Raw genomic sequence first — 23563 nt, 5'->3', positions numbered from 1 at the left:
GGTCTGGGGTCACCAGTGACACACCTCCATTCCTAATAGTACAATAAAAACAAAGGTATAGCCCTTTGGGACTTTATATGAGGTGTGCACAATAGGCCGATGAAATTGACAAATATAAATACAATAAAAACATTTATTGCAGAAATAATCACACATAAAAAGAGTAGCATAAACAAAGGCAAAGCCGATACAATTTTTACATGGTTAAAGATTGCATTGTGTTAGAAATACATAACATCTAAAACACCCAATGCATTTCATGAGATGTGACTCGCTCCTCATGGGTGGATGCATATAAGATATATCTGGAAATGAATGACCAAAAAGGAAATGTAACGCACGAATAAATGATGGACAAGTGGTAAGAGGGGCCATACAGAAAAAAAAAGACCCCATACTCAGCAATCGGCAAGGCCTATGTGCCTGTGGCTATGTTCACCGAGGATGGCAGCAATATATGCTTGGGAAGGGAGCTGAGGGAGTGGAGCCAACCAAAAATCCAGACCAAGGAACAACTTGAAGGCAGACATGGCATAGGTTGAAATGAGTGACCTTGGAGGTCCTAAATAGCCTGTTCAGGTGTCAACTATAATATAATATGTATATAATTAAACATTGCTATATTTGCAAAATAATCATGAAGTATATAATGGAATGCATGTATAAACCAACCTGTTGCGATGATAAGACGGATAAAGGCCAAGGAGGAATGTGTGCAAAACTTCAGATATGTGAAAAGGGATGTCAAAAAAGGCAACCCCTAAAAGGAAAAGGGGAAATGTGAGAAAGTATAAATATAAAAGAAAAAAAGAAAAAAACATAACCAGGCACAAGGGATAGCATGAGAAGTATGAAATATGTATACCTGTGTAGAATCAGTAGCTTGCAGCAGTATAGTGAACTGTCCCATGTGAAGTGAGTGTGAAATGAAAGATCCCAGTCATGTATGCTCTCCCATTTATAATCCCACAAGGGCTCCAGCGGGCGCCGCCACTGGATAATCAGTTCAGGTGTCAACTATAATATAATATGTATATAATCAACCATTGCTAAGTTAGCAAAATGATCATAAATTAGTATATAATGGAATGTATAAATGTATGTATAAACCAACCTATTACGATGGTAGGATGGATAATGGGGCCCGGGAGGAATGTGTGCAAGACTGCAGATATGTGGAAAGGGATGTCATAAGGTAATCAACTGAAAAGAAAGGGGGGATTGTGAAAAAGTGTGAATTTTGTAGTAATATGACTGAACAGAAGTGACTCCATTTTGTGCGGCCTTAAATTCATAAACAGACTCGAGTTAAGTCAACTAGTTGTTTTTCAGCTTTGTAACAGGTTTTCTATAAAGCACACATATAAGAAAATATAGCTTGCGTAAGCAGTTTTATTCTGTACCATCTAAATAAGGAATTGTGGCTCAGTATGTCTGGGCCACCCTTCCTGTGTAATGAGACATGAAACAGGGAAGCAGGACTCATGACTATGAGTCATGAAAGCAGATGGCATGACTACACTAAGTGACCTATGTTGGCCATCTTTAGGTCAATCATTTTACCATAAATGATATGTAATGATATGTAATGATATGAAATGTACACCCCTGTATTAACCACTCCCATCTTCCATTTTATGATTGGTTAGTGATAACCATATATAAATTGTATACCCGCCCAGAATAAAACAGATAGCTTTGGACATAACCTCTGCATCATCTCTTTTTGTGTTCACCAAGAAGCTATCTCCTCAGTACTGAGAGGGTCTTGTGAGTGTGGTAATTGCTGTGATTATACCTAGCTGGTCTTGTCAGGTATACGGAAATACCGTTTTATTCTCTTCAAATGTGAAAAATATAACCAGGCAAAATTAAGTGCTAGGTGTGAAGGATAAAAGGTTTGTGTACCTGTGTGAGATTAGTGACTTGCAGCAGCAGAATGAGTGCCATGGTTGGGATTTTTGGTTGGCTCCGCTCCCTCAGCTCCCTTCCAAGCATATATTGCTGCCATCCTCGGTGAACATAGCCACAGGCACATAGGCCTTGCCGATTGGTATGTATGGGGTCTTTTCTTTTTCTGTAAGGCCCCCCTTACCGCTTGTCCATCATTTATTCATGCGTTACATTACCCTTTTGGTCATTCTTTTCCAGATATATCCTACATGCATCCACCCCTGAAGAGCGAGTCACATCTCGCGAAATGCGTTGGGTATTTTAGATGTTATGTATACTCATGTATTTCTAATGCAATGCAATCTTTAACCATGTACAAATTGTATCGGTTTTGCCTTTGTTTATCCTACTCTTTTTTTGTTTGATCATTTCTGCAATCAAAAAAGCAATTACATTGTCCGATCATGCCCCAGTGAAAACCCAATTGGAGATAACTGGGGATGCTCGGACTGGGATGAACTGGAAATAGAATGATTCTCTCATCCAGGATCCGGACTCGGTTGAAAGGGTAGAGCAGGAATTGAGAACATACTTTGAGATAAATGACACAAAGGAAATATGTAAGGCTACTCTCTGGGAGGCTCACAAAGCTTATATAAGAGGGATCCTGATCAGTATAGGAGCAGGGAAAAAGAAAGAATGGGGGAAAAAATTGTCACTTCTTTATAAGGAGATCCAAGAACTCGAACAAGGTGCCTGAAAGACAAGAATTAATAGAAAAAAGAAAGAAATTAGACAAACTACTAGAATAGGATAGGAAATGCGCCTTTGACACCATAAATAAGGAAAAGTATCAGGGGGGCAATAAATCAGGCAAATGGATGGCGAGAAGGGTCAAGGAAAAAAAAGAACAAAACCTTTATACCCAAGATTAGAAATGAGGAAGGTGGGATAAAATTCTCCTCCCCTAATATTGCAAAAATATTTCACTCTTATTATAGTGCTTCATACAAGGAGGGCTGGAAAGAGGAAGAGGGAGAGAGGAGGAAGGAGGCTATGAGGGAGTACCTGCGGGGTCTAGACCTTCCCAGGGCATAGAAGGAAGAGGTAGAGCTCCTCGAGACCACTATCTCGCACTAGGAGGTAGAAAGAGCAGTAAGTAATACCACCCTGGGAAAGAGCCCGGGCCCCAATGGATACTCCATTTTATATTATAAAAAATTCTCGAAATTTTTGGTACCTAAACTTTGTAATTTTTTACATTTTTTTAGGGACTTAGGAGCTAAATTGAGGAAAAGGACCTCCAAGGTAGTGTTCTCAGGAATACTACCGGTACATCGAGCCACACCAGAGAGGCAGAGGGAGATTAGGGAAGTAAACAAGTGGCTGAAGAGCTGGTGTAGTAAGGAGGGGTTTGGGTTCCTGGAGGACTGGGCCAACTTCTCAGTCGGTAACCGGTACTATAGAAGGGACGGACTGCACCTAAATGAGGAGGGTGCAGATCTGCTGGGAATGAAGATGGCCAAAAAGTTAGAGGGGTTTTTAAACTAGGCAATGGGGGGGAGGGTCCAGAGACAGTGATAGCCAGCGCGGAAGATATTCCAGAGGGTAGTATTGGGGGCATTAGTGGTAGGTTAACCAAAGCACAAAAACACAAGGTGAGTATAGTAGCAAGTCCAAGTTGCAATCTTGAAACACCCAATACGAGGACAATATGCGACCGGTCTAAACTATGTGGCATGTTCACCAATGCCAGGAGCCTGGCGGACAAGATGGGTGAACTAGAGATATTGTTGTACAAGGAGGATTTGGATTTTGTGGGAATTTCAGAGACCTGGTTCAACAGCTCTCATGATTGGCTGGCAAACATTCAAGGGTATACCCTATACCGCAAGGACAGAGAGGGTAAAAAAGGGGGAGGGGTATGCCTATATATCAAGAATAATGTACAAGTGAATGTGAGAGATGACATCACTGAGGGGGCTAGGGAGGAGGTGGAATCTTTATGGGTAGAGCTCCAAAGGGATGAAGCTAAGGGGAAAATAATACTGGGAGTATGCTATAGGCCCCCTAACCTGAGGGAGGAAGTGGAGACGGATCTCCTATCACAAATTGGATTAGCAGCAAGGATGGGAAGTGTTATCATAATGGGGGATTTTAATTATCCAGACATAGACTGGGCGGAGGGAACCGCGCATTCATTTAAGGCTCGCCAGTTCCTTAGTGTCTTGCAGGACAATTTTATGGGTCAGATGGTAGACGCACCAACTAGAAATAAAACATTACTAGATCTACTGATTACCAACAATACAGACCTGATAACAGATGTGGAAATATGGGGCAATTTAGGTAACAGCGATCACAGGTCAATTAGTTTCAGTATAAATCACACAAATAGGAGACATGAAGGGAACACAAAGACACTGAATTTCAAAAGAGCCAACTTCCCTAAACTACAAACCTTGCTAAAAGGCATAAATTGGGATAAAATATTAGGAACAAAGAATACGGAGGAGAGATGGGTTTGCTTTAAGAGCATATTAAATAAGGGCATTAGCCAATGTATCCCATTGGGTAATAAATTTAAAAGAGCGAACAAACATCCTGGATGGCTTAACTCCAATGTAAAAATGCATATAAAAGCAAAGGAGAAGGCCTTCAAAAAATACAAGGTTGAGGGATCATCCACAGCATTCAGAATTTATAAAGAATTAAGAAATGTAAGGGTGCAATTAGGATGGCTAAGATAGAACATGAAAGACACATAGCGGAGGAGAGCAAAAAAAATCCCAAGAAATTCTTTAAGTATGTATACAGTAAAAAAGGGAGGACAGACCATATTGGCCCCATAAAGAATGAGGAAGGACATCTGGTTACAAAGGATGGGGAGATGGCAAAGGTATTGAATTTATTCTTCTCCTCAGTCTTCACGAGTGAATCGGGGGGCTTCAGTAACCAAAACTGCAGTGTTTATCCTCATGACACAACACAGGAAGCACCTACATGGTTAACAGAGGACGGAATTAAAATTAGACTTGAGAAACTTAACATTAATAAATCACGGGGACCAGATGGCTTGCATCCGAGGGTACTTAGGGAACTCAGTCAGGTGATTGCCAGACCGTTGTTCCTAATTTTTACAGACAGTCTATTGACTGGAATGGTACCAGCTGATTGGAGAAAAGCCAATGTAGCACCAATATTTAAAAAGGGCCCAAAAAACATCCCTGGGAAGTACAGACCAGTTAGCCTAACATCAATAGTATGTAAACTCTTGGAGGGGATGATAAGGGACTATATACAAGATTTTAGCAATAAGAATGATATCATTAGCAGTAATCAGCATGGATTCATGAAGAATCGTTCTTGCCAAACCAATCTATTAACCTTCTATGAGGAGGTGAGTTGCCATCTAGATAAAGGAAGGCCCGTAGACGTGGTGTATCTGGATTTTGCAAAAGCATTTGACACAGTTCCCCATAAACGTTTACTGTACAAAATAAGGTGCGTTGGCATGGACCATAGGGTGAGTACATGGATTGAAAACTGGCTACAAGGGCGTGTTCAGAGGGTGGAGATAAATGGGGAGTACTCAGAATGGTCAGGGGTGGGTAGTGGGGTTCCCCAGGGTTCTGTGCTGGGACCAATCCTATTTAATTTGTTCATAAACGACCTGGAGGATGGGATAAACAGTTCAATCTCTGTATTTGCAGACGATACTAAGCTAAGCAGGGCAATAACTTCTCCGCAGGATGTGGAAATCTTGCAAAAAGACCTGAACAAATTAATGGGGTGGGCGACTACATGGCAAATGAGGTTCAATGTAGAAAAATGTAAAATAATGCATTTGGGTGGCAAAAATATGAATGCAATCTATACACTGGGGGGAGAACCTCTGGGGGAATCTAGGATGGAAAAGGACCTGGGGGTCCTAGTGGATGATAGGCACAGCAATGGCATGCAATGCCAAGCTGCTGCTAATAAAGCAAACAGAATATTGGCATGCATTAAAAGGGGGATCAACTGCAGAGATAAAACGATAATTCTCCCGCTCTACAAGACTCTGGTCCGCCCGCACCTGGAGTATGCTGTCCAGTTCTGGGCACCAGTCCTCAGGAGGGACGTACTGGAAATGGAGCGAGTACAAAGAAGGGCAACAAAGCTAATAAAGGGTCTGGAGGATCTTAGTTATGAGGAAAGGTTGCGAGCACTGAACTTATTCTCTCTGGAGAAGAGACGCTTGAGAGGGGATATGATTTCAATTTACAAATACTGTACTGGTGACCCCACAATAGGGATAAAACTTTTTCACAGAAGAGAGTTTAATAAGACTCGTGGCCACTCATTACAATTAGAAGAAAAGAGGTTTAACCTTAAACTACGTAGAGGGTTCTTTACTGTAAGAGCGGCAAGGATGTGGAATTCCCTTCCACAAGCGGTGGTCTCAGCGGGGAGCATTGATAGCTTCAAGAAACTATTAGATAATCACCTGAATGACCGCAATATACAGGGATATGTAATGTAATACTGACACATAATCACACACATAGGTTGGACTTGATGGACTTGTGTCTTTTTTCAACCTCACCTACTATGTAACTATGTAACTATGTAATGCTTTAGGAGAAGGAGAGATGCTCCGAGAGGAGTCTCTCCTGGCTCACATCACTCTTATCTTGAAAGAAGGAAAGGATCCAGCATCCCCAGGTAGTTATAGACCAATCTCGTTATTAAATACTGACATAAAAATCTTTGCCAAAATACTTGCAGATAGGCTAAAGGCCTGGATACCTAGGTGGGTTCATAATGATCAGATGGGGTTTGTGCCTGGTAGGGAGGGGAGAGATAACTCCCTGAAATCCATCCTTTTGGTTCAGGAGGCAATTAGGAGAGGTACCCCAGCAGTCCTCATGTCAATCGATGCCGGAAAGGCTTTTGATAGAGTTGACTGAGGGTTTATGTTTAAACACTGCAGCATTTGGGAGTTGGCGAGAGGATGATGAGATGGATTGCTTTCCTATATCAGCATCCAAGAGCCAGAACTAGAGTGAATGGAACCCTGTCTTCTCCCCTTGAATTATTTAACGGGACAAGACAGGGTTGCCCCCTGTCCCCAATCTTATTTATAATAACTTTGGAACTCCTACTGGCAGCGATCCGCAAGAACCCAGATATTAAGCGAATTTGGGCGGGAGAAAGGGAACACAAGGTAGCAGCATTTGCAGACCATCTGCTTTGCTACATCTCTAGCCCCAGAACAACAATCCCCATCGCGCTTGAAAAGTTCAAGCGCTATGGGTAACTTACAAATTTTAAAATAAACATGGTTAAATCTGAACTTTTAAATATAACACTCCAGATAGGAGAGCAGAGGGCAATCCAACCTAAGTTCCCTTTTACTTGGCGCAGGAAGGAGTTGGGATATTTGGGCATAAAATTGACATCAAACCCGAATGATTTGTTTAAAGCTAATTATATCCCTCTGCTCAATAAGATTAAGGATCAATTGAACTTGATGAAGTATCGATCTTTGTCGTGGAGAGATATCGGCAAGAGATACCCAGACGCACGAAATGAGTTATAAACTATTAGTAAGGTGGTATGTGACCCCACAAAGGGCGCATGAATATAGGACAGAGAACACCCCAACCTGTTGGAGGGGGTGCGGGGCCTTAGGAACTTTTGCGCATCTCTGGTGGGACTGCCCCAAAATCTATATTTTTTGGGGAGAAATCATAGGAATAATTCCACAGATTAGGGGAGAACAGATTAAAAAAAGTCTATGGACATGCTTGTTTCACGATACAGATATGAAAGCACCCCAATATAGTAGTACATTGGTTCCGTTTCTTCTGAATGCTGTTAAGCTTTAATACCATGCTTCTGGAAAGCCTCGGAAGCTCCAAGTTTGAAAGAATGGATAATAAGGGTGGAGTGGGTGAGATCTATGGAGGAGTCAATACATTTAATAGAAGGTTCACGGGAGAAATACCTAAAGACATGGCAGAAATGGCTCGAATTTAGGAAGATGGAGAGGAGTCTATTATTGGTGGAGACATAGAGGCAGTCAGTGTATTAGGAGAGAGAGAGAGGGAGATTGGGAGGTGTAGTTTTTTTGTTTTTTTTTTGGGATGTGGGTGGGAAGGGTAAATGCGTGTACTATTTTTAAGGTTTGTAATGAGCTTAAAACTCCCTTGCTGGGAAATGTATGTATTTTTGTATTGCTATAAAATAAAATAAAGAATATATAAAAAAAAGAATCCAACACACTAAGTATATAATGGGATTACAAATAAACAAGCATACAATTATATTATAACTGAACCCATTTTAGATAATAAGATATGTTGGGTCCTAATCTTGTTTTTTCATATACTATTATGTATACGGAAACAGTGAGGTTCCTTTTGGTATAATTTTCACCAAAACTAAGTAAGCCTCAACATTGTTAATAGTTCCATTTTAGCAGATAATGAACTGTAGAGGTTGCACTTATATTTAAACATAATAATATTCACAACTGAGTTTTGTGTGTATCAATATACACTCACTGTAAAGTGTCTACATATTTTTAGAGCCAGCATTCACAATATAATCCATGAAGTTTGAATTAACTTGTCCTCATAGAGTGTCCCCCACTGTCTTTCATTTCAGCAAACAATAGAGAGATACTGAAATCTTGGTTCAGCTGTGAACACAGAAATTTAGTGCCGATTATTACTTTGTCCCCAACTTGTTGATTTTTCTCATTGTCAGACAATGAAAGCTCATCCTGGCCCATAGATACTGTATACAAGTTGTTTAAAGCCTCGTGCACATTAGTTCTTTTTTTTCGTTCATACTAGCAGGGCTGAACAAAAAAACCTGACAACTAGGGAGGAGCTGCTGTATTATCTGATGTTAGGCCTGATGTTAGAACACTCTGATCAGCACGCTCAGCCAATGGCTTTTTCAGGACCCAAAACGACAGGCTTTTGTCAGATCAGCTGCCGTACACACAGGCCGAATGCAGGCTGCTTTCTATTGAACTGGCTGATGTCAACTGACATTCGGCACGTGTGTACTAGGCTTTACTCATTTGGAGGGTCAATTTCCTCCATTGTTAAATGCTTGAGCAGTCCCCTCTTTTATTCTGTACACAAACTTGTTTACAGACCAAGCAGCAGAGACAAACTCAAAGCAGTTTTTCTCTGATTTAATTCTGACCTTGGGAAACCTTAAACTGACCCTTTAATATTTCGGCCTATACAGAAATTATACCAGTCAAAATTTTATTCAAAACCCTGTCATATTTTTAATCTACATATACTCTAACAGTGTGCAAGGAGCACAGATTAAACTTTAGCTTTAAAGGTGCCAAAAAAAAGTGCTTGGTTTTTTCAGACTCTAAGTCTAGGTAACGCCAGCTCACATGGTAAAAGGCAGCTACAGAGCCCTCCGCTTCCTCGTACAATGTAGGAAGGTGAAAAAGACTAGGTTCAAATTTGTGTCACAAGAACATGTGCAAAATCGCAAAAAAAGTGCTTCTCTTTTGAAGGTACTTGGTACTCTGTTAATTCTTAATGACTTAATGAGATATTTGAGTTTCTTCTGCAGTTTCCCTTCTGCCTCTTTCCTGCTACTTCCTTAGTAAATTGTTTAATAAAGCATTGAAAACGTACTCAAGTGTTGGTGCGTGTATCGTCCAGAGGTAAACTCAACGGAACCCTAGACCCGGTGCCGGTAAAACAGAGGGAAGGAGAGTGAAGGTAACAAGCGCGCTTAAACCAGCAGCTCCGCCGAGACTTATTGCTACATATATATATATATATATATATATATATATATATATATAGTGGTAACATTGATTACGAGCATAATTCCTTCCTGAAGAATGCTTGTAATACAAAGCACTCATATATCAAAGCGAGTTTCCCCATAGAGGTCAATGGAAACCCAGATAATTCCTTCCACAGTGACTTCTATTGTATGCAGCAGTACCGAATGTGGCCAAAGGTAAGGGGGCGCCGGAGACACTCAGAAACACTTGGAAACCGCTCGAATACACTCGGAGAGGCTCGGAAACACTCAGGAACTAAGTGATTCTGAGTGGCTCCGAATGCATCCGAGCAGCTCCGAGTGTCACCGGTGACACCGCACCTCTGGCCAAATGCGGTACTGCAGACCGCAGAGGCTTGAATCCTGCTCCTGTTTTGCGCGACAACGCTCGCTAACCGAGTCAGGATTTAAAAAAATAATAGCTCGTATTGCGAAACGCTCGTTAACTGCGTTACTCGCAATCCGAGGTATTACTGTATATATATATATATATATATATATATATATATATATATATATATATGTATATATATATATATATATATATATATATGTATATATATATATATATATATATATACGTATATATATATATATATATACGTATATATATATATATATATATAAAAAACAATTTCAGCATATACCTGGTTAGTGAATTCTGCTGTATGAACTCAGGCTGAACCCTTGGATAATTTTCCCTCTAACCCAGGAAATTTTAAAATTTTAAGACTCTAAGAATTGCCAATGTTGTTTAAACTTTAGAACAATTGGGTGTATTGACATGTAAACATGATTCAAGAAGAATAAACATCTTGTTAGGCTAAAATTGTCTGATGGTTACTTACAGGACTTCAACAAATCGGCTAGTTTTATGACCAAGGAAAACTGCATGATGCATTCAAACTATAACTCTATGTTTACAAGAACTTTCAGATCACACACATGGTATTGTGGACAAGGCCAGCATTCCATGGCAAGACAATCTTTTTCTCTATTGTACTGATTAGCAGAACAAATGCACAAATAAGTAGTTTAAGTATGCAAATTATTATTTTTTCTTTTTCTTCTCTAGGTATATAAATAATATATTAATCGGTATGTATAAAATTCCACCTATTATGGTTAAAATGTTCTATTTAACTGCTGTTAGCACAAATTAGAAAATCCCCAGACCCTCCATTCCATACATTTTAGATAAACTAACACAGCTGTAGCTGTGTAGAAAAATATTAATTTATTATATAAGGGTAACTAGAAAATTAATTTCCCAGATAAACTCAGAATAAACATTTCTGGTTCCAGGGTGCCATTTGGTGGCCAGGTCAGGTATTGATTTATTACACAAAATGTTAATCAATAAGATAATACACCTATGAGAAAGAAGTAAATAATACCAAAAACACCCTCTGGGTGGAGTGTCATGGGATATTTTTCTCAATAGAGAAAACAAGTCAGGTAGAGAGAGGGGATCAAACTGCCTGATCTAGAACACACACTTCATCACACTTCACATGTCATCATCTGAAGGGGCACACGCTTCACTTCACTTCAACAGAGCCAGACGCTATTTTGGGTAGACAAACTCCACTCATTAGTTGGCAGCCATTTTATGAGAGTCTGGCCAATGACCATTTTTAAGCCTACATCTATTTGTTGAAGGGTAACTATAGTTTCCATATTTATTATTGATTTTTCTGTGTGCAATTATTTTATGCTAGCTGATTTGCTATCCCGTTAGATATCTTAACACCCCAAAATCTGGTCATTTTAATTTGCCGTATAGCTTTAGATGGACGTCTCCTGGGAATTCAACTGCAGCCGGTTTATGGGCCTAGTTAGTCAAACACAGGTTATTATCTGCCAAATTTTATAAAACAAGTTAGGATATCTACAAACGGGGAAGTTGTTATTATTAATTTACCTAATAGGTATATACTTTACGGCAAAAAATAATTTTCTAACTTTCTAACTTCATTGCAAAATATAGTGCCTGTGTCAACCTAATAATCTGACTGTTAGTGGTGTTTGTAAAGGCACTTATTGTAAATAAATATCAACTTATTGTTTATAGTGTGCAGTCTATACTTACACCAATCCTGTTGTGTTATTCAAAACATTTCTACATAAGCAAAAGAACTTGGGAGTAAATAATTAAGGCGGCTAAATTGTTTTTAATTTTTGTATTAGAGGCATTGTTGTTCATTGATCGATTAAATGATCAACATAGCTGACTAAATTAATCGTTCAGGCATTCCCTGACACCAAGCTGGACCAATATAAAAATAATAATTCCTCACCTGGAATTCATCTTTCAAATAGAACTCCAGGGAAGCAGCTAAATTCACAGCTGAATTACACATCTGTGAGCTTTTGTATTTGCTAAAAGATTTGTAACTATATTAGCCAGTCCTATCAACCAGGCCTCCCTTCCAGACTTCCTTCCTGGGCTAGACCACCTGCAGACTATGCTGCAGCTTACTAATTTCGCATGGTCCAGAACCCACCCCAGCCTTATTGACTAGTTCAATAAAAACCAAAACCTCTAATTATGTTTTTACATAGTCTAAATAAATGGTTGTCTTTATGTTTGAGTGGAGTTGGGCTTTAAATGAATCCAGGAAATGTGAAATTGAAGACATATTTACCTTAATTTCTGTAATATTGACCCCCCATCTAGGACACCAGTGTTTCCTTATTCTTTCTTTATTGATTACTAGAAAAAGACTGACATAATAAATGGTATACATGCCAGGGAAAGTCAATTGTCTGTGTTACTTAAAAGTGCAGATTAATGTGAGATCAATGAAGAGAAGGGAGTGCATACAAACATTGTGTAACCCCTGTAGGACATAATATGTCTGGACTGACAGACTCACTATTCATTTGCCTTCCCTAGATAATGTAATCCCCGATCACCATGGCTCACTGACCATGTATACTGTACCTTTCAATATATAAAGTGCTGCAAGCAATTGTGCTACAAGGACACTATTGTTAACTGCTGTGATATATTTTTGGCTAAGTAGCAACAACAGGCAATGAATAAAATCATTCATTAAATAACTTAGGGCACTTGCACATGGTTGTCTTACTAACCATGTTTAATACATCAAACAGATGCATCATTCCATTTGGGACTACAGTAGCAGAGGCTCTCTGAGACACTCTTGTGTGTTTCCACCATGCAAACATATGTCTATTAAAAACGTTATTTTGAATTTTGGATAACTTTTTTTTGCTGTCTGTGTCCCATTGCAGGAGATATCGCTTTACTTTTTGGAAATGCAACAAGAAGTGAGAGGAAATATCTACTAAGTGGGGTGCATGCACGGAGGACTCCAAGATGGCCGCTTAAGTCTGGAGCTCCACATCACCCCATGGCTGCCTGCGACAAGCGGGACAGCTGATGACCACACCAGCAACTCGGGGACACCCTTGGGAGTCGGTACATGTACAGGGGTTCGGCCAGAAGGGACCTACAGCCACGATTCAGCCTCAAACCGGACCCACTCGATTCCAAGATGGCAGCCGCTGCACAGGCTTGTGCTGAAATGGAGGAGGAGACCTATGAGCTCCCGATTCTAAACACACCACAGGCAGTTACGGGCCCCACAGTGAGTAACTACCACACTGAAGCACCCTCCCCAGCCTCCACTGAATCATTGATACGACACAGGATGGAGGACTTATTATTCTCTCATATGGGATCACCTGAGACCTACTCAGCCTCCCCACAACAGCCTGGGTGCCCTCACAAAGACACCCTTATCAACATTGCAGACAGGTTTAACAAATTGTCAGAGCTGCTTGACAGGGGTCTGACCATCACAGCAGCCAAAATTACAGGAGATATTAAAGCTGACTTCCAGAACCTGGGGGACAGAATGGAGGCTATTGAACACAAGCTTGACACTACAGTAGCCAAGGCCAACCAAAACTCTGATCATATTCAAGTTTTACAGGACCAGCTGAACACAGCCCTTTCCAGGATTGATGATCTCGAGGACAGATCTCAGAGATATAATTTTAGAATAAGGGGTCTCCTGGAGTTGATTACCGATGTCTCAGCAGCAGTTCAGGACCTCATTAAAGGCCTCATTCCTGATATTCCACCACATAATCTGGAACTAGATTGAGCACACAGAGCTTTGGGCCCCCCATGTAAAGATGGAGCCCCTAAGGATGTAGTGGTCAAACCACATTTCTACACCATGAAGGAGGAGATTATGAAAAAATCACGCTCGCAAGCACCTTTTCTCTGCCAGAAACATCCAGTACAGATCTTTGCAGACATCTCTCCCGAGACCATACAAAGGAGGCGGTCTCTGAAACCCCTACTGAATCTTCTTTCACAGAAAGACATTAAATATTGGTGGCCCTTCATGTTTGCTCTCAAATTTACCTTCAAATCCAAAACCTTCTCCAGCTTGCATGAAAGTGAGAAGCTTTTACTGGGCATGAGATTCATCACAATTGGTCCACCTCACACCCCTCTAGCTTTCAATCGGGAGCTACAAAACGCCAAACACCATCTAGTCCCATATCTCCAGTGTGGAACAAGAACACCTTCAAGCGATCTAAGGAAGGCAGACCTCCCTGACTGGAGAAGATACAGCAATAATACACCTCCTCCACTGGTCATAATTAGTTTTTGAGAGTTGAATTGTCCTTTCATACCCTTCATCAAGACACTTCCATGTTCGTTTACAAAGTATATAATTTGTTGGCCAGTTGGCCACCCAGTTTCTTGCACTGTCAAGACCCCTTTGCCACAACCCTGGAGGCTAGACTCTACAAACTGTTACTTGGCATCAAGCTTAGACCTACAGGATCCGGAAATGTAGAAATGTATTTTAGAAATAACACTTTTAATAATAGATGTAGATCAACTCACATTTTGTAGGAATAAACAGGCATGGTATTACTAATACAGTGAGGCATCCCTGAGTCCTAAACAGTGTGGATTCCTTGCTGACAACTGTGAGATCTTCCGGCAGATGGAGGACGGTAGCTCCGAAAGTGTCCTCAGAGCGAGGCGTGGAATGCACAGGACAGTTTGCTGCGGACGGATGACGTCATCAAAGCTGGATGCGTTTCGAGAGCGCGTGCACTTGGCGATGTAAGCAAGTCGCGCTCCTTTGTCAACAGATTCCTGTTGACCAGGGCCAAGCCGCATTTTTCCAGGCGATGCTTAATTAGATCCTATGGTGGGAAGGACGGTAGTATATGGAGGCGACTCAAATACTGCCCTGGACCAAGAACTAGACAAATCCAGACCCCCCGGTTCCCAGCTCACTCATCCACCCAGACGGAGCCTCAAAATAGCTAAACTAATCTTTAAACACAAGTCAGTGCTTGGAGAGAGATGAACCCAACTAAAAGGGATTACACGCATTTTTCGTGCCCGTACCAACCCTTCGCCAGGATCAACCACATTTTCATTTCCATACCTAGCATCCCGGTCATTGTCAAGTCATCCATAAGGGACACAGTGTGGTCGGACCATTCCATAGTTCTACTCACCATAAAAAGAAGCTCCAATCGCCCTAATCTACGTCATTGGAGACTTAGCAAATCTATTCTCAGTGACCCGGTTAAGGCTCTGGAAATAGAGAAAGCCATAATGGAATACTTCCTCTAAACAAAGTAGAGGAGGTGTCAGCAAAAACCCTGTGGGCGGCCCACAAGGCCACTATTAGAGGCAAATTAATTCAAATCACTTCCCAAATTAAAAAAGAGCGAATGGCAGACATCAACAGACTAAAAAAGGAATTTAAATGCATGAGAAGTCTTCATAAACGGGACCCCAAAAAAAGTATTTGATGGAGTGGAGTTAAATTTTATCACCAAAGGGATAAAATAGGTCCTATGTTAGCAGCCAAATTAACCCCCCAACCATGACAGCGCACCTTACCTAAAATATGAATCTAGGGAGGGAATCATACTTTGAATCCACAACGCATCATGGAAACATTCCAATCGTTTTATGAGAACTTATACAGCGCGGGGAACAATGACAATAAGGCACATATGAATTTGTTTCTGGACTCACTCCCAATCCCAAAACTGGAATCCCGACACCGGGATAAATTGGAGGCCCCGATATCGGTGGAAGATGTACTCCTAGTCATTAAGAACCTTAAACAAGGGTTCGCCCCAGGCCCAGATGGCTTCTCCACACCATACTACAAAATGTTTGCGCAGATCTTAGCACCACACCTCACATGCTTCTTTAACTCTAAAATTACTGGGGACCCCCTGGTTAAACAGCTTAACGCGACTTTCATCTCCGTGATACCAAAACCGAACAAAGACCCAGGGGAGGTGGGGAACTATAGGCCCATTTCCTTAATCAACAACGATATCAAGATTACGACCAAGATCCTATCGAATCGCATGGCATCCTTTATTGGTCTGTATGTCCATAAAGACCAAGTGGGATTTATCCCAGGTCAAAAAGGTCCAGACCAAATCAGGAGGGCGATCATATCCTTACTACAATCAGGATGGGTCGGGTAGAGTAAACAAGAAGGTTTACTCCTTTCGATTGATCTCCAAAAAGCCTTTGATTTGGTATCATGGCCTTACCTATTCAACATCATGCATTGCTGGGGTTTTGGTCAGAAGTTCATGGGTCTAATGGAAGCTCTCTACTCCTTCCCAGAAGCGCGAGTATACCTACAGGGATATTACTCGGAGCCTATTAAAATAGTTAGAGGGACGAGACAGGGCTGCGCCATATTTCCCTTAATATTTGCAATAGCTATAGCGACCCTGGAGATAGCTATTCGCAACCATGCTGACATCCAAGGGGTCAACTGTGGACAGCAGACACATAAATGTGCCTTGTTTGTGGACGACTTACTACTGCTCGTCACATCACCAACAACCTAACTCCCAAACATCTGCAAACTACTGGAGGGCTTCACTAGGGCCTTGGGGTTACAGGTTAATCTCTCTAAGTCCCAAATTCTAATGCCCGTACACACGGTCGGACATTGATTGGACATTCCGACAACAAAATCCTAGGATTTTTTCTGACGGATGTTGGCTCAAACTTGTCTTGCATACACACGGTCACACAAAGTTGTCGGAAAATCCGATCGTTCTGAACGCGCTGACGTAAAACACGTACGTTGGGACTATAAACGGGACAGTAGCCAATAGCTTTCATCTCTTTATAAATATATAATGGTGTTCCGCGCTTAGGACGGGCCAGTGACCGAACTGCAGCCCCCCTAAATAGGAAAGCACCAAAGGTGCGATCCGATAATTATGTAGACTGAAGAGATAGGGGATTGGCGCTGTTCACTGATAAAGACTGATAATAAATCAATAACCTATACAAACTCCTAACAAAAGGAAAATATAACAACCCAATACTAAGTGGGTAAAAAGTGTAACACAATGTGAATTATTATTAAAAAATAAATATACGTGCTGAGAATGGTCAAAAAATGTGCAGAGTACCCAAAAAAATTTTTTACAAAATAAAATTGGTAAATAGAACTCCAAGCATTACCAACGTAAATGACAAAAAGCTCAAAGAATGTGTATGTGTGCAATGAAAGATATAGGTGGGTCTACCTAAAAAGGGGACAAAACACCATGTTCCCCACTGAAAATTAATATGTGTGCTAGTGAAGCTAAATCGTGTTAAAATAGTAAATATGAGAATATCTATAAACTAAAAAAGGAACAATCGGCATGTGGTGTACAAACAATCTTGGAGCACAAAAAATCAAAAAAGTGAAAAAACCAAAAAGAAAAGAGAATCCAAACAACCAGATAAATAGTTTCAAAAAAATATGTATATATATAAAAAAAAAAAAAAAAAAATTTTTTTTTTTTTTTTTTTATATGTCCGTGAATAAAAAACAGTTCAAATGCAGCAGGCTGATGTATCTTCAAAGGTTGCGGGTAGATCTGTCCCAATGAGTATATGCTGTCCCGTGTAGTGTCCCCTCTAGTGCCCCCACTCACCAAAGTGCCCAACCCCTGCAGGGGTAATGAGCATGTAGATGATCCGATGATCCAAGCGGTTGGTGTCCCCCTCACCACCTAATTTCCACCCGTGTCACCCGATCACTTTCAAAAGGCATCCATCCGGAACAGTGACCATGTGCAGGGAGAAGAGAAGAGCCTCATAGTGTGATTCCGAATAGTATTTATTAAACTCAAATAAACAACAAAAAGAAATGAATAAAATAAAAAACTCAAGAGTTAAAAACATATAGCGCTCTGCCGGCCGGCTCCACGTGAGAAGCCGCAGACAGTGCAGTGTGAGCGGCTTGCGTTCCACAGCCGTCTGCCGGAACCGGAAGTGCAGGACAAAACAGAAGTGAGAAAGGACGTATGCGTACCAAGAGGCCACGCCTTATGCGTTTCGTCATCAAGACGTCATCTGAGGCGCCATCACGTGGAGCTGGCCGGCAGAGCGCTATATGTTTTTAACTCTTGAGTTTTTTATTTTATTCATTTCTTTTTGTTGTTTATTTGAGTTTAATAAATACTATTCGGAATCAGACTATGAGGCTCTTCTCTTCTCCCTGCACATGGTCACTGTTCCGGATGGATGCCTTTTGAAAGTGATCGGGTGACACGGGTGGAAATTAGGTGGTGAGGGGGACACCAACCGCTTGGATCATCGGATCATCTACATGCTCATTACCCCTGCAGGGGTTGAGCACTCTGGTGAGTGGGGGCACTAGAGGGGACACTACACGGGACAGCATATACTCATTGGGACAGATCTACCCGCAACCTTTGAAGATACATCAGCCTGCTACATTTGAACTGTTTTTTATTCACGGACATATATAAATTTTTTTTTTTTTTTATATATACATATTTTTTTGAAACTATTTATCTGGTTGTTTGGATTCTCTTTTATTTTTGGTTTTTTCACTTTTTTGATTTTTTGTGCTCCAAGATTGTTTGTACACCACATGCCGATTGTTCCTTTTTTAGTTTATAGATATTCTCATATTTACTATTTTAACACGATTTAGCTTCACTAGCACACATATTAATTTTCAGTGGGGAACATGGTGTTTTGTCCCCTTTTTAGGTAGACCCACCTATATCTTTCATTGCACACATACACATTCTTTGAGCTTTTTGTCATTTACGTTGGTAATGCTTGGAGTTCTATTTACCAATTTTATTTTGTAAAAAATTTTTTTGGGTATTCTGCACATTTTTTGACCATTCTCAGCACGTATATTTATTTTTTAATAATAATTCACATTGTGTTACACTTTTTACCCACTTAGTATTGGGTTGTTATATTTTCCTTTTGTTAGGAGTTTGTATAGGTTATTGATTTATTATCAGTCTTTATCAGTGAACAGCGCCAATCCCCTATCTCTTCAGACTACACAGCTTTCATCTCTTTATTTATTCTGAGCATGCGTGGCACTTTGTGCGTCGGATTTGTGTACACACGATCGGAAATTCCGACAACGGATTTAGTTGTCAGAAAATTTTATAGCCTGCTCTCAAACTTTGTGTGTCGGAAAATCCGATGGAAAATGTGTGATGGAGCCTACACACGGTCGGAATTTCCGACAACAAGGTCCTATCACACATTTTTCGTCGGAAAATCCGACCGTGTGTATGGGGCATAAATGTAACGGTTCCACACCCAATTGCAGAGAACCTCAAAAAATCCTTCCAGCTTGAGTGGAGTGACTCTACCATTCGATACCTGGGAGTAGAACTCTCCCCAAAAGTCGAACAACTCTATAAGGTTAAAGCGGAGTTCCACCCAAAAATGGAACTTCTGCTTTAAAGGAAGGTGACCCCCTGACATGCCACATTTGGCATGTCATTTTTTGGGGGGGCGGAAACCCTCTTTTTAGAGGGTTCCAGCTCCCACTTCCTCCCGGGGCAACGCGGCGCCGTAAGTAAATTCACCTCTCCCCCCTCCCTCTCGGCAATCATCTGGGACATGTCACAGGTCCCAGATGATTGCCCGGCCAGTCACAGCACGCAGCGCGGCTCGCGCTTGTGCAGTGCGTGCCGGGCTGTGAAGCCATAGCCGGGAGCCCACAGTGACAATTCTGGCGCCACAGAGGGGAGGGGGAGACGAGCGGGGCTTCGTTCCCCCGCATTGCTAGAATCTGGGACAGGTAAGTGTTTGATTATTAAAAGTCAGCAGCTGCAGTATTTGTAACTGCTGACTTTTAATTTTTTTTTTTTTAAATTGGAACTCCACTTTAACTTCCCCCTGTTGTATAAAAAGATCAAAGAAAAGCTCAAAGATTGGGGGCTCCATGAACTGTTTTGGCTGGGGAGGATAAACTCTGTCAAAATGACGTTACTTCCCAAATTACTCTACCTATTCAGTTCCCTCCCGATCTCGCTAAGAAAGGACCACATACGAACATTTCAAAGCAAAATCATAAAATTTATATGGGGAACCTCAGGACACTGTCTCTCGAAGCAAACTTTATTTAGACCTAGAGCACAGGGAGGGTTGGGGGTCCCTAACCTACTATGGTACTACCAAGCGGCATGCTTGGTACAACTATCAGTCATCTACACATGCCTGGAGAGACCTGATTGGGTGCATATAGAGCGGAAAGCGTCTCCGATTCACATGCTGGATTTCCTTCTCTGGTGCCCTCCAAGAGATCGCCCACCAATTATGTCACCTGTGCTATCTAACTCTATAGCCCTTTGGGATGACCTGAAAGGCATCCCCCCCACTTCGAATATGCAACCACTAGCGCATATTTATCATCACCCCAAATTTACACAGGGAATTAACATTACGGCCTTTATATGGTGGGTAGATAAAGGGTTATACCGCACTGGACACTACCTTACCCCCTAGGCCCGCTTTCATTTAGCTATTGTAAAAGTAAATTTTGAGATGCCAGAATCAGAGAGGTATAGATTTCTGCAAATTTCCCACTTCTTACACTCCCTTTGGAAGAATAAACTAGAACCCCCAATATTAACAGCCTACGAACACTGTTGTGGCCAGACCACGGAGCAAAGGGGGGCATTTCCCGTATTTACCTGTCACTTGCCTCAGACAGCACTAAGTTACCTTACATGCACACATGGGAAAGCGAAATCCATGTCAACTAGAATGCCAAAACCTGGCATAAAAACTTTTTTTGGTCAATATCACACTGATTAAGGCGAACCTCAAAGTGGTTACAAGGTGGTAGCTAGTACCAACAAGATTGGCAAAAATGTTTCCTTCTTCCTCCCCCCTTTGCTTTAGACCAGACCAGTCGCGACAGGACAGGCAAAACAAGCAATTGCTTGGGGCTCCCCAGCCGCGCTGCCGCTTCCTATAAGCTGCAGCCTGTAGCGTTGCCGAGCTCCTCTTCCTTCCTCCTGCAGACTCAAGCACCGGTGTTCTGACTAGAAAGGAAAGCAGGGGCGGAGTCTGTGTGGGCAGCTGCGGGAGGAGCGTCTTCTCCCCCAGGCAGCAAGACTTGTACAGTGTGGAGTGGAGATCAAGAATAGCTATTCCCCTCTAGCTCTGGTGCTCCACAGCCTCTGGCATCCTGTCACAGTGATATAGTGAGAGCGTGGAAAGCCAGCTAGCTTGTACAGGAGTCAGGCTGTGTTCTGTCTCCACTGTCCTCCTAACCCCTCCCTCACTGCACTGCTTGTCCAATCCAATACTCCTCCTCCTATTTGTGCCCGCCCACACCCCAGCCACATGCATGCAATGCACTGTACTGTGCTGTGAGGGGAGTTCTTTTTTCAAACAATAGCTGCCACAGCCCTTGGGGAGACCAGCCTGAATGGGAGAGCATAATTGGTGAGTGAGACCCCCAAAATAACCCCCCTCTCTGTTCCCATCCCTTTGTACTATGCACCTTCTTCCTCATCACCTCCTTCTCTCTCTCTCCCCCTAGGCTGTCTGTATACTGGTCTAACCTGTCTATATACCCTCCTAGCCTGCCTATATACCATCCTAGCCTGCCTATATACCGTCCTAGCCTGTCTGTATACCATCCTAGCCTGCCTCTATACCATCCTAGCCTGCCTCTATACTGTCCTAGCCTGCCTGTATACTATCCTAGCCTGTCTGTATACCCTCCTAGCCTGTCTGTATACCGTCCTAGCCTGTCTGTATAACGTTCTAGCCTGCCTGTATACTGTTCTAGCCTGCCTGTATACCATCCTAGCATGCCTGTATACCATCCTAGCCTGTATGTATACCATCCTAGCCTGTCTGTATACCATCCTAGCCTGCCTGTATACCATCCTAGCCTGTCTGTATACCGTTCTAGCCTGTCTGTATACCATCCTAGCCTGCCTGTATACCATCCTAGCCTGTCTGTATACCATCCTAGCCTATCTGTATACCATCCTAGCCTGCCTGTTTATTGTTCTAGCCTGCCTGTATACCATCCTAGCCTGCCTATATACCATCCTAGCCTGTCTGTATACCGTCCTAGCCTGCCTGTATACCTGCAGGCCATGGCTGGTATGAGGAAGCGAGCCGGTGCAGCCACTATTTGACTTCAGGCCAGGTGCAGGTGCGGGCCTGTGGACCACGGCAGAAGAAATAGTGGAGAGGCACCGAAAACATCTCCCCCCGCCATCTTCACTGTATACATGGGCAGGGCAAAGGGGGTGGAGTCAGGGCCGGAGCCAATGGGGCGGCAAAATTAGGTTTCGCCTAGGGTGCCAAAAATCCTTGCACCAGCCCTGCCTGCAGTCCGCGCAGTACAGGAGATTCAGTTTCCTGTTCCCGGCCGGACTGACAGAAAGTGCACACACTGAGTGCTCACTTCCTTTCAGTCCGGTCGGCCGGGAACAGAAAACTGAATCTCCTGCCGCACTATACGCGGTAGGGAGGGGGGTTAAAAAGAACACGGGGGAGTAGTAAGGGGGGGAGGCAGTCATCAAGACCCATTTAGTAATAAAAATATGGTAGCTTGCTGACCATAATAAAAACAATTACCATAGCTTTCTTTCCATTTTCTTCTTTCTTTACCATCCCATTTCCATCGTATTGCTTCTTTTTTGAATCTGGTAATATTTATTAAAGGTTTTTCCAAAAATTTACAAAGCAGAGAAAAGACTCTACAGTACATTCTACTGTAGAGTCTTTTCTCTGCTTTGTAAATTTTTGCAAAAAGCTTTAATAAATATTACCTGAAAAAAAAAAGAAGCAATAAGATGGAAATGGGATGGTAAAGAAAGAAAATGGAAAGAAAGCTATGGTAATTGCATATGATAGGCATACTGATGTTATATTCTCAAGCCAGTTGACCGATTTTACCTGTTTCATTTAGACTACATAAGACAAATTACTATCTGTAATCGGAGAAGTGATGCTGCTGACGGTGTGCTAAATGGCCTTACTTGTCTTATTGTCCTTGAGGCATGACACGCAGCCTCTACAGTTATACTTCCTTATGTATCATCCTTAACATGATTGTACATCTTTCTATATGCAAAAATTCTTGTTTATCTTGTTCGATCACAACATCAAAAAAGAAGGCCTCTTGAACCCCCACCCCCAGGGAAAGAGAGCCTTGACTGATGGGGGCATGGCCAGGTGCAGGACAAGGTGGCTGAGTGGTCACCAGAGATTGGTTGTTATGGGGGATGGGCTGGGCCTGAGCTCAGGAAAGTTTTGTTCCCAGGGAATTCTAGGTCTTTCGAGGAACTTGGCTGGAAGAGCTGAAGCGTCCCTGTCCCTCCACCATGGACACTGAACTCCTGCTGGCCAGGGCCCACAAACTGGCTCTGCAAGGTCAGGCAGACTGGCTATTTACCCTCCTCTCCCCTGAGGTGCCTTCCACCCCCCGCCTCCTGCGGACTCTGCTGTGGGCCCCCTGGCTCTCAGGGTCCAGAGGCGGGCCCT

The sequence above is a fragment of the Aquarana catesbeiana genome, linkage group LG07, assembly GCF_042186555.1.
Source record: "Aquarana catesbeiana isolate 2022-GZ linkage group LG07, ASM4218655v1, whole genome shotgun sequence".
Classification (NCBI taxonomy): Eukaryota; Metazoa; Chordata; class Amphibia; order Anura; family Ranidae; genus Aquarana; species Aquarana catesbeiana.
This window is presented reverse-complemented; position numbering follows the sequence as displayed.